Source organism: Carassius auratus, unplaced genomic scaffold, assembly GCF_003368295.1.
Source record: "Carassius auratus strain Wakin unplaced genomic scaffold, ASM336829v1 scaf_tig00010086, whole genome shotgun sequence".
NCBI lineage: Eukaryota > Metazoa > Chordata > Actinopteri > Cypriniformes > Cyprinidae > Carassius > Carassius auratus.
The window spans coordinates 67,113-84,406 of NW_020524105.1; positions in this window are offsets into that span (position 1 = coordinate 67,113).

Sequence of the window (17,294 nt, forward strand, 5' to 3'; positions counted from 1 at the left end):
TTGAGAGGTAACTTTTCAGCAAATGTCAGTTTTAGGCTTATTTAGGCAATCAGGATTAGGTGCTTCTACACCCTTGTTAATCAGCTATCATTTCCCTCTGATTTTAGGAATAAATTATGGGCAAGGTTAGGTTTAGAGGAAGAGATTGGGTTAAACCTGTATTTTTGGACAGTAATGTTGATCCAGGAAAATGTCTTACTAGACAAAATCACGGCGACCACTTAAACACGGTTGCGGCGGGTTGTTTTCATGTCCGCGGGCTGAAGTGACCCAAATCATTCGATATTTAGCCTCTGAAATGTATTTCATTGGGGAACCCTGCCAAAAATCATATATTTTACCCCCCGGAACGTGATTTTTAATGGGAGACCCCGCTCGAAAGGCGATCAGGCTAGTTTTGGGCTAAAGGTGGGCTATGGTTTTGTTGTGAAAACCTGGCAACCCTGCTGGGGTGCATTTCCCGTACAGCCATGTTACTCGCTGATTCCACCATAGTATGATGCAGTGTTGTAGAAATGAACTATTCATGACTGTTTCCCGAACACGGTCACATTTCCATCTTTTGAACCACATTAGTTCGACAACAGGGCCATTGTTAATTACATCACATGCATGTCATGTATCTTATTGAGGACATGCCAAAATACATAGATTGAAATGGATTTATATTTAGATTAAATGGAATGGAGTTTTTTTTACATGTTAGCTTGTTTACTGTGCCCAAGAGCATATTTATTTAAGCCCTTATGTCTTAGTAACAAGAAACTATGCTTCTGCAGGTCGAGAGCTGTTTTCCAACCATACCGTAAGTTTGCGACACTGTTTGCGAATGTTTGTTAGAACTGTTTTCGCGAAACACTGAATCGTTGAACCACGCTGATAAACGACAGAACTTGCGACCATATGCTTTTGGGAAATGCACCCTTGAATGGTTCTATCAACTCGCTGTCTTACTATACCTTTAAGCACAGGTTTTAGGGTGAGTTTCCAGACGGTGATTGTACTTCATTGGATGTGGCGAACAACAAAAGGATATTTGGGCTTATTTGTTGTTTTTTCATGCTAGCACCAGGAAACATTTGTGTGGTTGTCTGTTGGCTTGTATTTGTGGTGATGTATTGATTAAATTAGGGGGCATCTGTCATGAGTCTGAATGTGTTTGCGGGCATTATTTGGACATGTTTTCTCCCTGTATCTGGGCTTAATGAAGTCCCATGCACAATTACGCATCTTTCTGTACCCTAGCTCTTCTCTTTCCCCCCGTTTTGGGGGGCACATGGGTGGCAGGGTGGGGGTTAGATGAATTCTTCTTTCTCTCCCTGTCTCTTTTTCTCCATAAAGGAGAGAAAGACCAATTAACAAAGAATGAGAAGTGAACCGTAAATACCCTCAACAAGGCCCAGCAAGAACAAGAACTGGCCTTTTCTCTATATCTCTCTCTCTTCTCCCCCCATCTTCTATCCCCTCCACCTTTCACAAAGGGAAGGCTCGGAGCTTACAAAGTGCCAATTAACACTGAATGTTTGGCCCTTGCGCTTCCCTCCCAGAGCCGCTGACAGCGATGGTGTTTGGGTTAATACCAAAGGCCTGCAAAGAATTATAATTCTCCTCCTTCGCCGCCCTCCCCCATCCCTCTCTCTCCTCCTATCCTCAATCCCTTTATTTTGTTTCCAATGGGGCGGTTTTACAGTTCAATGCACGTTCAAAGGGTGATATAAGATGACTTTCCAAAGAATTTTGTTTGGAGCAGAGGAAAGAGGCAGGGTAGGGGTTGTCATTGTGGTGGGGTGAATGGTTAAAGGAGAGCAATCTAAAAAATAAATATAAAACTGAGGCTTCCTTTAGTTAGTGGTGTTTGGTAAGCATTTTGAACACAACCCAATTACTAAGGGGTTGAACTGACTAAACGTCTGGCCACTGTAAAGGCCTGTTCACACCAACGACAGTAACAATAGTTATATCACTTTAATTCAAAAGAATAACTGAGTCTACACCACAACCACAATGATAATGGCAAAGTAAAGCCAATGATATCCTTGAGATCGCTTCCAAAAAAAATTTCTAGATGTTAAATGATGAAAAATATTGACAGCCAATCAGAATCCACCCGACATAAAAGCGTAACAGTGAATCAACTTCATTTTTGGGTTAGTTAACCCCAGAATATAAATTACTCACCCTCAAGTCATCCTAGGTGTATATGATTTTCTTCTAATATAATTCTGACTGGATTCGTCTGAAAGAAAAAAAAGTCATATACACCTAAAATGACTTGAGGGTGAGTAATTTATGGGCTAATTTTCATTTACGTTAATTGGCTCAAACACATCCTATGTGAGACTAATAATATATTTATGCATCACATGCTAGTCAGAATAGGATTGCTAGCATTACAATATTTTTCAATTTGTCTTCGTACAATATTGAAACGTAGCGTAAATTATTCCCTATTATAATTTCGCATGTTTTGCACTGGTGACTAAAATTAGATTTCATTCTGAACAGAGTAAAACTGACTAAAATCTAAGAATATCACATTTGATGAAAGATGACTTATGGCCATTACTAACAAAGTAACATTGAGCACCCTAGCAATCACACATCAATGTCTGCAAATACGTGAAGCAGCAACGCACTTACTGTACTGTACCTACTGGAGGCTTCAGTGGGTGTCACCAAGCTGGTTTTGTGAATTGTATAGCAGTGACATGACTGTTTCTCTTCTTTCCCTGGTCTCATAAATCAACAGGCTAAATAAAAGAGAGGGCAAATGGGGTTAAACCCTTGAACATGCCCACGTCTCCAGTCTGGACATCCTTCACAGTCAATGAGGGATCAGTTGATCATCAGTGAAGATCACGGTATAAAAGGAAAATGTGACCTCAAATTAACCTTGTCTAGTCTTGAGTCTAAACCCATGACATTTTGCTGATGACAGTGAACTGCAGAGTATGTAATTGTAGTGACCATGAAAAAAAATGGTTAGACCATTATTTTAAATTAGACTTTATCAGGTGAATATATAGTGTAAAACCCCCAAAAACTGTATACTAAGATTTTCCAATTAGATACCCACATACATATTTGCTCAATTAATAAATCTAAACTATGTAAATACAACCTATATTTCTAAGACTAATAGAAATCAGTCTTTTTAACATGTGACAGGGACAACTAGATCTTCAGTGCTGGATTCAAAGAGACAAAATATGCATTTTCTCTTCCTCTTGCATCTGTTTTTGTGCCGGGCTGGAATTTCCCAAGTGTGTGTCGTGTGAAGCGCTGTGTCTGCTTGTCTGGGGCCTATCTGACCTCTTCAGGAAGGTGAGGAGGAGAAGATAGAAAGAGTCTGAAAGAAAGACAAAGCTACAGACAGAGAGAGCGGTTGGTCGACAAGTGTTGTTTGGCGCAGTGACTCAGGAGACAGAGGGTGATGTGAAGGTCAAACAGAGAAGAAAGAGGAAAAACAAACATACATACATACATACATACATACATACATATATATATATATATATATATATATATATATATATATATATATATATATACACACACACATAGCTTAATCTTTACATACAACTTAGAGACAAACATAGAGATGGTCGGTTGAAGACGGCTTGTCAGCTGGAGAGCGGACCAATGGAAATGATTAAAGAAAATATCCAACATCTGGCAGCGGTTCCCCCAGAAGACGAATTTCAAAGTGTATGCAAATGACGGCGTAAAAAGCAATTGCACAGGATCTACCAATTTGGTATCTTATTCACATCTTGTTCCGTGACTTTTGACCGCGTGTATTCATACATTTATGCATGAAGGCACTGTGTCCCACACACATACACACTCGAACCTTTCATGGGCAACCTGTTGTTTTTCTTAAAGATGACCCTGAAATTGTTCAGACTACACTGCATCCCCTGCCATTGGCTTTGGACTTACAAAGACGCAGCTGTGAACTGATTTATGATGATTTGTGAGATAATTATGTGAACTTTGTGGGAGTGAACTCTTCACATAAAAAAAAGAAAACAGACAATACATAGGCTTAGTTAAGCTCTAATATGTTGTTGATTACCACCTAAAAATAATAGAGGGAAAAGGGCAAAATTGTAGCTAAGACTTAGTGTATGTCAACATGGAAATTGTCGCTTACTGCTTACTGAGCTTTTAATGCTGATATTTCCACTTAATATTCACTTTTTATCATACATTTTAAGATTGCCCCCTACTGATGAGAATAACGAAACATTAAAAAGCCATTCCATGCAGAGTTCACTTCTTAAAGGGATAGTTCACCCAAAAATGGGCATCCTCATGATAAAAATTAAATTAAATACAAATTATAAAGTGCTTTAGGGATGAGAAATTTATGTAGTCCAAACTGGAAATGCGCATTTTAACATTTCCAGTTTCATCGTTCTTTAGTCAATGTGTTTGTTTGTTTTGTTTTTCATATGGGTTGGTTTTAAAGGGTTAGTTAAACCAAAAATTTAAATTCTGTCATTAATTACTCACCCTCATGTCGTTTAAAACCTGTAAACCATCTTCGGAAAACAATTTGAGATGTTTTTGATAAAAGACCCTCAGACAGCAACTCGACTGACACGTTCAAGGCCCAGAAAAGCAGTAAGGACATTGTTAAAATAGTCTTAGTGACATAAATGGTTCAACCATTACGTTGTGAAGCTGTAAAGAATACTTTTTGTGAACTTTATTCAACAATTTCTTCTCTTCTGGTTCAGACTCCGCCGCCATTCAGGAGAGTACCATGATGCATTTGTGTGATGCTGTTGATGCAGGGAACTGGCGTTCTGATGTAGAACGCGAATACACTGCGCCTTGTTTACAAACAGAGGAATGCACATGCATGCATGTTGTGAACGTGCGTCAAAGTCTGACACAAAAGAGAAATTGTTGAGTAAGGTCAAAGAGTATTCAAAAAGTATTCTCGTAGCTTCATAACATGAATATAACGGTTAAACCACTGACACATGGACTATTTTATCAATGTCCATACTACCTTTCTGGGTCTTGAATGTTCCAGTTGAGTTGATGTCTATGCAGGGGCAAACGCTCTCAGATTTCATCAAAAATATCTTAAATTGTGCTCCAAGGATTAATGAAGGTCTTATGTGTTTTGAACGACATGAGGGTGAGTAATTAATGACAGAGTTTTTGGGTGAACCGTCCCTTTAAATGCTGAAAATAAGGTCTGTGGCTCACACAAGCAAATACTGATTTATTTTTTTTATTTTTTTCAGTAATACCCCTAGTGGGTGAATTATTCCTTTAGTAATATGAACCTAAAGTACAGCAAATAGCCATTGCAGAACATAAATGATCCGATCACCGACTTGTCTGCAGATGATATGGCATACATATACTCCATCGCAGTTGTGGCTTTGATGGTGGCACAGTAGCAGGGTAATCTCTCTACACAGTAGCTACTGTTTCCCTCCATCCACCCCCTCTCTATGCCTCCCTCCAATGCCCCAGTCTCCCCCAGCTCCGGTCTCCCCTTCACAGCTTGCTGTGACCCATCTTGCACCTCCCGGAGTCCACAACAGACGCTTGGTGTGTGAAGAGGGTCAGGAGTTCAGTGCGCGACTCCGTCCGTCCCCCCTCTCTGTGCAGTGAGCGCCTCACGAGGTTTATAATTGTCTGCTGTTGGCATCCAGGGCAGGTTCAAGCGCAGTGCAGTACTGGAGAGAGAGAGAGTGAGAGATGTGTCTTATTAAACAGTCACTGATTAGATGCAACTAATTGACAGGGCCTTGTTTTTACTCTTCTTTTCCCAGCTTTAGCTCCCTTCCTAACAGACATACAGTACACACACGTCCATCTGTTCAGCAAGTCCTTGTTATTCATCCTCTATTCATTCACACAGAGCTGCTGAACTCTCTTTACTGTACTGTACGTATTTGTACCTTAATTAAGGTGTATCTTTATATGTTGGTTGCCTTCAACGGTTGAAGAACGTTGTTTTTAAAAAGTTACATGTTGGTCTTAAAAATAAATAAATAATGAAAAGGAAAGAAATGGTAGCCTACAGCTTCAAAGACAGAAATATAAGAAGTGAAATAAATAAATAAATAGATTACAATATACTACATTCATAAGGCATTCTCAAACGTATTAAGTGAACCATTTGTATCCTGCCATCTACCTAACTGAATCAGGAAATGAATGAATGCCATGGTTCAATTCTAATCCATAGGCAACGTGTCATTAGTGTCTTGCTAAAGCCTGAAAAAGTGTGTGCACACGCTGGAAAAAACGAGAGCGGTAAGTGTAAAAATACAAGAGAGAGAAGTGCAACAGCAGTAGAGCAGATGTGGCTGGAGTGCAGCCAAATTCAACCTCTCTAGTCCATAACCCTCATCTCAGGAGAATGCTGAGGAGACAATAAGAGCGAACCAAAGGATCAGAGAGAAAGTGCAAGTCTTTCATCTTCTTCCATCCTCGTTCCGTCACCCGAGCGTGTCCTGATGAACTCGGTGTTGATAAAAGTCGCATATTTCTTGGACAAAACCTTTGCTGTTGTGTCCTCGGCTTTCACCATGACCTAGTTTTCATGCGAGCAGATGGTTCGGACTGATTGCTAAATCAATAAATCAACCAAAGAATGAGTTTCCACATTTTACGCTCTTAGATGAACAGCGAGAAGATGACAAAATTGGGCAGCTGCCACCATCCGATGTTCTGATGTGGACTTTCTCAGGCGAGTGTTTGGTCTTTGGAGAGTGGCTGTGAACATCCGTCTGCAGATGGCCAACACATTGCATTCCAGACAGGCCCTTCTGTCTGGACTGGACCAGGAATGGCTCAGTTCCGCCTTCATGGCTCTCCAGGGCCACATGGAACTGTGCGTCCCTCTTAAGAAACACCCGCAAGATCTTGTGTGCGACAATTCAAATTCACACTTATTCATTGAAAAAAAAAAGCCAAAACTCATGGCTACTTTTGTGGTTGTCAATGGTAAAAAATAATCTTGGACACATTTACCAGACAAACCCTGTCAGTTTTAAACAGTATGGATTAGCTCAGGCTAGCATGGGAATTCATTCAGTATTAATATGGCCTTCAGATCAGGAAAAACAATGGCTGATAATGGCCCTTCAATTTGTCACTGAACACATTTTGGATTTTTGCCATGCATATGCTGAGAACTTTGGCCTTTCGCAGTATTTCAGCCAGTTTACATGAAAAGAGACTGGGAACGTGAGATTTGCCAGTCAGAGTTACAATTTGCTCAATTCGTTCCAGATTATATTCCTGTTGAAAGTGCCTCATCTCGATCCAAATGCTCTGACGATGAGACCATTTGAAGAGAAAGAGCTCATTATTACATGCGCCGTATTCTTTCAGACGGTTCGTTGAGATGGAGATGCTTCCAAGCAGCATCTGCACGACTCAAACGGACCAGATGTGTTTCTGGCTCCATAGCCAAGTCTTTAAGCAGCGACGGACCGTGCCTGCTGCCTCCCTGGGGTGCCTGGAATAAAAGCACAACTGTTAACAGGTAGCCCCCTCTACTCCTGACGCCCCTTATAGACTGCGCATAGGAACAGATGGAATTGTTGGGGTCTGCCGAAACAAACAAAGAAGCAGATGAGAAGAATCGCCAGCTTCTTGTAAAAAAGACTTAATCAAACCTTCTACTCCAGACGTAGACTCCCCCCAGCCTTCTCAAGCCCAGCCCCCTCAACTTTGACAAAGGCAAGCCAGAAAGTTATTTTCATAACCTCTTTTTAACGCAAATAAAACTCCCGGGGAAAAGGAGCTGGGCCAAATTTGTCTTTTACACCAAGAGAGATCGCCGAAGGGGATCACCGGGATTGGAATGTTTGACTCCCTTCCTCCCAAAGATCAAGGGGGGTCTTAAGCTACTCAACCAGAACTGTAAGGATTATTGGCTTTTTACAAGGAGGCCACTTGTGTTATCCGAAAGACTGAGCTCGTTAGCTTCCTTGTCTGCTCAAAAAAATCCAAAAAGCCATACCTTTCAAGCATTATGAAAGTATTGAGGTCACTTGTTTTTTTTTTATTTATTTTTTTTTTTTTTTACAATTGATTAAAAATGCATTCATACAAATTATGCCTTGTATAAATATCTTCTAATGTTTGATCAAAATGTCAAAAGCCATTGAGCTCTATTCATTTCGTTTTTTTTAATCTCGCTCCTCTTCAATCAACTCAAAAAGTGAATTTTTCAAGTGCAACATCCACACTTCAAATTCCAGTCTACAGCTGATGGACGAAACCAATATATAATAACCAAATATAGTTTGGCCATTTTAGGCTCCCATTCTCACTATTACTTTTGCCTCAAACACCTAATTTGCTGCTTATCAATAGTAAGCAAGATAGTTGTTAAATTTAGGTATTGGGTAGGATTAGGGATGCAGAATATAATGCTTTATAAGTACTCTACTAATAAACAGACAATGTCAATAATAGTCAGAATTGCTCCCTACGTGTTTAGGCCCACTCACACCAAGAACGATAACTATAAAGATAACTATAAAAATAACGATATTAGCGTCCACGCCAGCCAACGATATGTCTGTGTATTCTAAGCGGATGCGCAGATGCTGCTTTAAATTCTCGAGCTCATTACAGCAGGATTGATTCTGATTGGTTGGCAATGTTTTTATCGTTCATCAGAAAAAAAAATAGATATTGTTTCTCTGTGCCTTTATCGTTATAGTTGTGGTGTGGACTTCGCTATTCTTTAATATTGAGAACGATTTTTAGAACTATATCTTTATCGTTATCTTTATGGTTATCGTGCTTGGTGTGAACGGGCCTTTAGCCTCCATGAAGAACCTTTAACATCCATGGAATCTTTCCATTCCACAAAAGGTTCTTTAAACTGTAAAATGATTCTTTAGATTATTCTCTGAGAGGACAACCCTCATGACTTTGACAATGTCAACAAGTATTAAAATATAAGATAGTTTGACCTTTTTTATAAAAGACTGATCTAGCTGTAAAACATCTAGTGGTACAACCCTTTCCAAAAACATAATGATATTTAGGAATGAATACTTAAGAGGTACATTTTTTCTTCTTCCAAATGTAGCATTGCTAGGAGTAAAATAGCAATCTTTTTGCCTTTCAAATTCCAATTCCAGTTTGAGAACAACAAAGTGTCATGAAATCCAAGAGGCGAGAGGAAGCTGGGTTTAGCGTTGAAAGAACACAAGCCATCATTCAACTGTCTGTGTTTTCAAAGAAAGGGCCTTAGGAAAACACGTTAGAAGCTAGTGAAAGACATGCCATACCATTACAACACCAAACAGGGCTTAGACCTGCCACCTTGGCTGCTGGCGGTCGGGCTTTTATCAACTATACATACCTGCTGATGCAGAACATGTATTTTATAACTCAAACGGAGATGACACAGCACCTTAAAAACAAAAAGCGCAAAAACATCTGTATAGAAAGTGAACGGGCATGAAAATACACGTGTTATGAATGTGTTTTACCTCTGATGGCCAGTCATGCATTTCTGTTTTGAAAAGCCATGCCATTGAGGGGCCAGTTTATATGCATTGTTTTTTCTTTCCCTCCTTTTTTGTTTTGGTTTCCTCCTCCCAAGCTGCAAGTCTTTAGTCAAAGTCTTGCTTTGACAGGTGAAGATCAACCCGGAGCAGTCACTATTGGCAGCCATGTGGGACTGAAGGAAAAAGGTCGGAGAGGGGTCACCGGAGGCTCAGTCATTCTATACCTATTCAATAATATGCCCAACCCCCACCAGGTCAAAGGTCCCACACAACATACCTTACCCAAAGTTCTCCAATTAGCCCTGGATCACAGTCTGGAAATAAGATTCAAAATGTGAGGAGTGATTAAAGAAATTTATGCTGGTATTTTTCTTTATTTATCGATATAGGGAAGATTTTATGACACAGTTGAAGCTGTATAACTTTATTAAGTGTGTGTTTAAAATGCATTTAGGGGCTTAAGAAATGATATGTGACACTGATAGAGCATTGTGTTAGCAGTACAAAAGGTTGTGGGTTCAGTTCCCAACTGAATCCTGAATGCACTGTAAGTCGCTTTGGATATAAGCATCTGCTAAATGCATAATAAAAATAATAATGTCAACAAATGGAAAATTTGACAGGAAAAACAACAAATTGGAGGCAATTTCCAGAGGAATTACAATGAAGCCCATTTCACCTGTCAAAGATGAAAAATTTCACTGGAAAAAGTAAAGTATACTTAACAAGGCTGTAGTAAACACTGGTCATTTAGCAGCAATTAACACTTAATGCCTAGCACATGGGTGAACATAATTTTAGCAACAACTTTCTTCTTTCACCTTCATGATGCACAATAGCACACTATACTACAGTCTGAAGTGTCTATAAACTCTGGTGGACATTGTTTTCGAAAGGGTCTTGTGTAAAGAATCACATCCAAACTAGCCAAATGATACAGTGCATCCTTAACTATGACCTCAAGATGAGGGCTAAAATGCCATAACATGAGAAAAACAACAGAAACATTCAATCAGAATCAAATGGTTAACAGTCAAGTGAAAAGAAAAATTTTAATATGAAAGTTATTACAAGTGCTCATCAGATTAGTGTAAGTGGATTGAGCTTTCCTAATGTTTCTACAATATATTCACAATGTAATTAGTCACTATTATTCTGTGCTGTGGTACGCTTCGTGAATGTATGGTAAAGACTGACACGGAAGAGATAAAATAGTTGAAAAAATTTGTTATTTTTGTTTCTTTTGCACACTAAAAGTATTCTCATAAGCTTAATAAAATTAAAGGCTTAGTACACCCAAAAATGAAAATAAGCTTGTTTTACTGACCCTAAAAGCATCCTAGGTGTATATGACTTTCTTCTTTCAGACGAATCCAATCAGAGATATATTAAAAATAGTCCTTGCTCTTCCAAGCTTTAGAATCAGAGTAGGTGGTTGTTTATGTTCAACAGTCCAAAGTAGTGAACTAAAGCCATAATAAAACGTGCCTTACGTGACTCCAGGGGGTAAATAAAGGCCTACTGTAACGAATCGATGCATTTTTGTAGGAAAAAAGTAGAAAAATACGTAGGCGGACATTCCGGCAAATGACGTAGGACGTATGCGTTGCGCTCACGCCAGTGATTAATGACGAATGCACAAGAATGGAGGAGAGATAGCAAAACAAAAAGCTGGTCATGAATTAGAAGCACAAAATGAGGATTTGTAAATAAAAATGTTGAAGGATTTCGATATAAGCCAAGAGGAGACTGGTTTTCTTTTGGTAAAGTAAGCTTCCTTTGCTCATGTAAGCAAACTTGCGAAACTAACATATCTCATAGGCGCGTGCGTGACACCTATGTTTTACGTCATCCTTCAGCAGTCAGCAGAAGTGACAAAAAAAAAAGATTGATAATGTTTTAAATATTGATATTTTTCTCACAAAAATGCATCTGTTCACTACAGGAGGATTTTATACACCCAATGCTTTATTTGACTACTTTTGGACTGTTGGAAAAAAAAACACCCACATACTCCGATTCTATCGATTGAAAGAGCAAGGAACACTTTTAATATAACTTAATATGATTGGATTCACCTGGAAGAAGAAAGTCATATACTGTACACTTAGGATGCATTGAGGGTGAGTAAAACATGGGCTAATTTTCATTTTCGGGGTGAACTAACCCTTTAAGGTTGAAGCACTGATGTCACATGGACTATTTTATCAATGTTACTAGTTTGGTTGCTGTCAGAAAGCTCTCAGATCAAAAATGTGTGTTCCAAAGATGAACGAAGGTCTTACGGGTTTGGAACGACATGAGGGTGAGTATTTAATGACAGAATTTTTAGATGAACTATCTTTTTAAGGTGGTGATATTAGTCAGATAGTTCTTATTGAAAATATTTAGTCATATACATTACCGATTAAAATTGGTAAGCTACAGCATAATATAGAATTAATGCAAAACTGTAGTGTCACATCAAAACTGAACTGAATTGATATACAGTACAGACCAAAAGTTTGGACACACCTTCTCATTCAAAGAGTTTTCTTTATTTTCATGACTATGAAAATTGTAGAGTCACACTGAAGATACGCCAAACTTTTCACCTCCCCCAATCAAAGTGCTTTTCAAAAAGTCTCCAGGAATTCCACTTGAGGGACAGACACAGATAATTGGTCGCAGATTTTTATTGGCAGGGCACAAAGGGACCTCATATCCTCCTCGATGCAGCTGTCCCATTCACACCCCGCAACCGACCTCCTATGCATCTACTCCCCCGCAGGGTCCACACAAACTAGGCCTCAAACACGGCCCCTTTCATTGGCACAATGAAGGCCTCGGATGCATCCTGACCCTGACCCTCAGACCCTTCCTCTACCACCCCGTGGATCCGTCAACTTCACAGAACTGCCCTGAGCTACTATTTGTCCACTTTGATATCGTGAGACCCATCAATTAAGGATCGCAGGGTGTGCTTTGGAGATGCACCTGTTGGAAGAGTTGCAATTCGATCTACGACTGTTGGTGACGAGGGTGACTTGAATATATTTGCAGTCGAAGCATGACTTCTTTGATGAAAAGGGACCTCCTACAATTTTTGCCACCTTTGGAATGCTGTTGTCTGTTTTTCTGGAAGAACTCTGATCCAGATACTTGACATCAATTTTCAGGTCAACTAGATCACACCAAGAGCTGAGTGGCCATCTGTTGGATTAGTTGATTGATAGGACAAAGAAGACGTCAGAATAAAGAATCTGTTACATTTGTAAATCATACAATTAGAAAATGGATTTTAACACTTCAAAATATTAGATACGACTCTAACATGAGCTGTAACAGGTGACATTATCAAAAAAAAATATTTGGAGAAAATATTAAATTACACATTTACATAGTTTAGAGTATAAATTGGAAGAAACCTAAAGTAGAAATTTTTTTTAAAGATCCAGTCACACTTACTGGTAAAATGTGACCTGTGAAATTTGATATATTTCCAGTGGAAATATGTGCAATCAATAGTTTTGGCTAATGGCAGCTTGATCGAAAGAATCGTGGTTGCTTTAAAAATGACTTCTGCATGAGTGATGCTTCAAGCAACAGACCTTTTTTCACCTGCAAATTTGTGATAAAAATTTGCTAAGGTGAACAGAATTGTTTCTGTTCGCATTCATGATGGTACTGTGAATTTTTTACTTAGGATCTGATCCTCTGCTATCAATGATACATCTGTACTTCTGCAACAGACAAGGAAACGTTTTGGTTGTTAAAAAAAGGTGCGCTCATTCAAAACAGTTGCATTCGATCCTTCGCTGACTGTGCTGATTTAAATGTAGCGGTAATGTTGTTTGTGTGCAAGTTCAGTGATGCAGGTAGTGACGATTCTCTCTGGTCAGTCCGTGATCAGCAGAGCTTACACGTCACGTTTTGGTGATGGTATGGATCACTTGGAACCTCAACTGAGGTGGTACAAAAAAAAGTACCAAGTACCAGGTACTGTACCCCCCAAAAAAAGTGAACCGTACCGAAAGTGCCATTAGTAACCTCTTTTTTTTTCTTTTTTTTCTTTTTTTACCTAAGCGCAAAGGTGACCATTTGTACATTTAATGTGCAAGGCTTCCTGAGTCATCCACTTCCAATAATTTTACTTGTACAAAATCAGTCAGTTATGCTGCTATATATCGCAAACTGGTATTTGTTATTTTAAATTTATTATTATATTCATAAACACATAAAAAAATAATTTAACCATTTAGTGTACTTTGTTATTTACCTATAGCGGACAAAAGATTGGAAATGTCCACCAATTTAGGGGGCATTTATACTTTTATATGTTTTGGCTGTTCATTTATGCAAACTTTTGAAAAGGGGTTTTAAAGTGCAATTTAAAAAAAATATATAAAAACAAATGTAATTTGCCAGCTAGTGGTCTGGCATGTATAATACAGCGTTAACATGTTTTGGCAATGTTGTCATCTGTACATGAAACTTTTCAAAATCTGAAACGAAAAAACTTTTCTATTTTTAGAACAGTTGTTGTGTAAACATTGATTACTTTGGCAATGGAAAATAAGGTGAATTTAAATAAATATAACAGATTTTAATTCTCCTTCTTCTTCACCCATTTGGCCACTATAGCTTGAAAGCAAAAGCACAGTGGTTGACCAGTGCAGTGCCTGATTAAAAATCCTCAAGTATGATTTGTAATAAACAAATATGATATAAATGACAGGCAATCTGATAGGGCTACAAAACTAGTGTAGCTCATTAAATGCATGATAAAAATACAAGCAAAACACATGCATCTGTTCCTGTCAATCCTTGACATAAAATTTTAAATGCTCAAAAATCATATTGTGAGGAAGTAGTTGGGGGCCAGTGGGGACACTCTGCCTCTGGAAACAGTTGAAAGGAGGGTAACACATTTTCAGAAAGACCGTTTCCTGTGCTTTCTCCTCACTCTACCTTAACTGGATCACATGTGTTGAAATGATGTATTGTACAAGAGAGCAAAGCGTGGAAAAACTATGCGGGGACTACAAAAGGCAAAAAAAAAAAAAAAAAAAAGATCCTCTTTGTGAAAGCCGTGAAGACATTGAGTGGAATTTTCGGGGGAAAAGTAAAGATGGAAAGTGATTGTTATACCAGTCAAAGAGAGTCTTGCCGTGCGCAGTGATGGTAGATCTCTTATGCAGCCTGACTAGGCCCTCTCAAGAGACTTTCCAGAGGCCCAGAGGTCAACCACCCCTTTCCTGACTTGCCATATGTTAAAGGAATTTGCCAGTGCATTGTGGGAGTTAGACCCCCACAACTTTAAAATTACTAACACATACAGCCCCATGCCTTCCCAGGCAATCTCCCTTTTCTGCCAAACAAAAAGCCATCCAGAGCTCAGCTGCTCCCTCCGAACAACTTAATTATTACTGACTGAATACTAATATCAGTACTAATATTACTATGGTAGTAACAATATTAAAAGTTCGCATAGAATGCAAAAATTACTTTTATAAGGTGTTTGAACACAGTTGTGTGGTTGCAGTGTGTGAAAACAACCATCCTATAATGGTAAAATTACAGCCACTCATTGTTTTATAATCCCAATAAATCATAAACAGTCTCTCACACAAGAAGTTTCCAGAATGATCACTGCCATAAGTTGGGTCATAGTTGGGAAAGTCCTTCCCATTTGTACCCTCTCTGCCCTATTTGCAATACAAATAGTTTAGCACTGTGGCTAGATTAATTAATTACCACCTGCTTCTAATATTTCCATCAAGGATTAATAGTAATGACTATGAATTTCTTCACTGATAAACAGATAACATCAGAAATACAATAACAAATGTGGATTCTACAGCATTTAATACTTCAGTTTCATCCATCGCACCCAAAGATAAACTGCAGCGCTTTACAACTCTAGGACAGGAAGAGCTAAATAAACGCATTACAGTATCTAAACCAAACAACATGTTTATTAGATCTTGTACCGACTCAATTACTGAAAGAGATGTTACCTGTAGCAGAAGAACCATTTCTCAACATTATTAACTCATCATTATCTTTAGGTCACGTCCCAAACCATTCAATCTGGTGGTTATTAAGCCCCTTATTAAGAAACCACAACTAGATCCTAGTAAACTGGCAATTATAGGCTGTTTCAAATCTTCCATTTATGTCAAACATTTTAGAAAATGTTGTATCTGCTCAACTGATCTCCTTCCTGCAAAAAAAATTATCTGTATGAAGAATTTCAGGTTTCAGGCCCCACCATAGCACAGAAACTGCACAAATTAAAAATTACTTGCTTCTTGCGTCAGATCAAGGCTGCATCTCATTGCTTATTTTACTTGATCTTAGTGCTGCGTTCGACACCATAGATCATGACATACTCATAGATCGATTACAGAATTATACAGGTATTTGAGGGGAGGCTCTTAGATGGTTTAGGATCCTACCTGTCCAAAGGCTGCCATTTTGTTTATTAAAATGGGGAGTCATCTCATTTATCACAAGTAAAATATGGAGTGCCACAAGGATCTGTCCTAGGTCCTCTTATATTTTCCAATATACATGTTGCCCCTTGGTAATATTATTAGAAAATACGGGATTAGTTTCCACTGTTATGCTGATGATACTCAACTATATATATCAACAAGACCAGATGAAACTTCTAAATAATCTAGCTAACAGAGTGTGTTTAAAAATGTAAAAGATTGGATGACCAATAATTTTCTCCTATTAAATTCGGATAAAAAGAGATATTACTTATTGGACCAAAAAACAGTACACCTGTTTTGTTCCTAAATGAATCTATGTTTTTAACAAACCAGCTGAGTGAATCATTCAACGATTCATTCATTAACACAGTCACTTGTTTTGTTTATGAATGAATCAGTGTTTAGATTGAATCTGTTTAGTCAGTGATTTCACGAGTTCACATCTACGTATATTAATTCAGTAAGGTTATGCGTATTTGGCGTGCTGTCCGGGTGGAGGGCTCCGAGCTCGGGATGTGGCCCGAACCCAGAGTACTCCTCCCGGTTGTGTTAAGAGTAGATGGATCTATAGTGAGGAGAATGGGGTGGAGGAGGGATGCTGAAAACTGTCAATGAACAGAGAGGTAGGTTCTGCTGTTATTTATGCCTTGTCATGAGTTGATTACTGATTGGTCTTCACTTGTGTTAATCAGATTAATGAACTGCGACTGCTTCTCCCGAACTTTGTTATAAAACTACATTTAGTGACTCACTCATGAAAACCGATTTGTATAACGAGAGGGTATATTTACAATATACCACAGTTTTTATGCCAGTCGTATCATTTTATTTTGTTGTATTTATCCGTAACACCTTAAAGCCTGGTCTGTGAAAATATTGTCTGATATTAAACCGTTCCTTGGCGCTAAAAGGGTTGGGGACCGCTGTTCTATGGCACCTTTAATATAAAAGTTATCTATCTATCTATATATCTATCTATCTATCTATCTATCTATTAGAATTATATATATAGCAGTACTTTCATAACTATATAAGTAATAAAAAAAGAGGTTTAAAAATGTCACTAATGCCTGTCACAAAATATTCATATTAATAAAGAATAAATAAATGTTTCATTTATAATTTTTTTATAATATATAAATTAGATTTTAATTTATAATGTAATGTATAATATATTTACATATTTGATCTTAGTCCATTTCTACGTAAATATGTACATGGCATATTCCCCAAAATATGAATAAAATCTTTCCATTATGCTAAAGTAAATGAGAAAGTGAAGGAATCCAGTGAAGTTAGA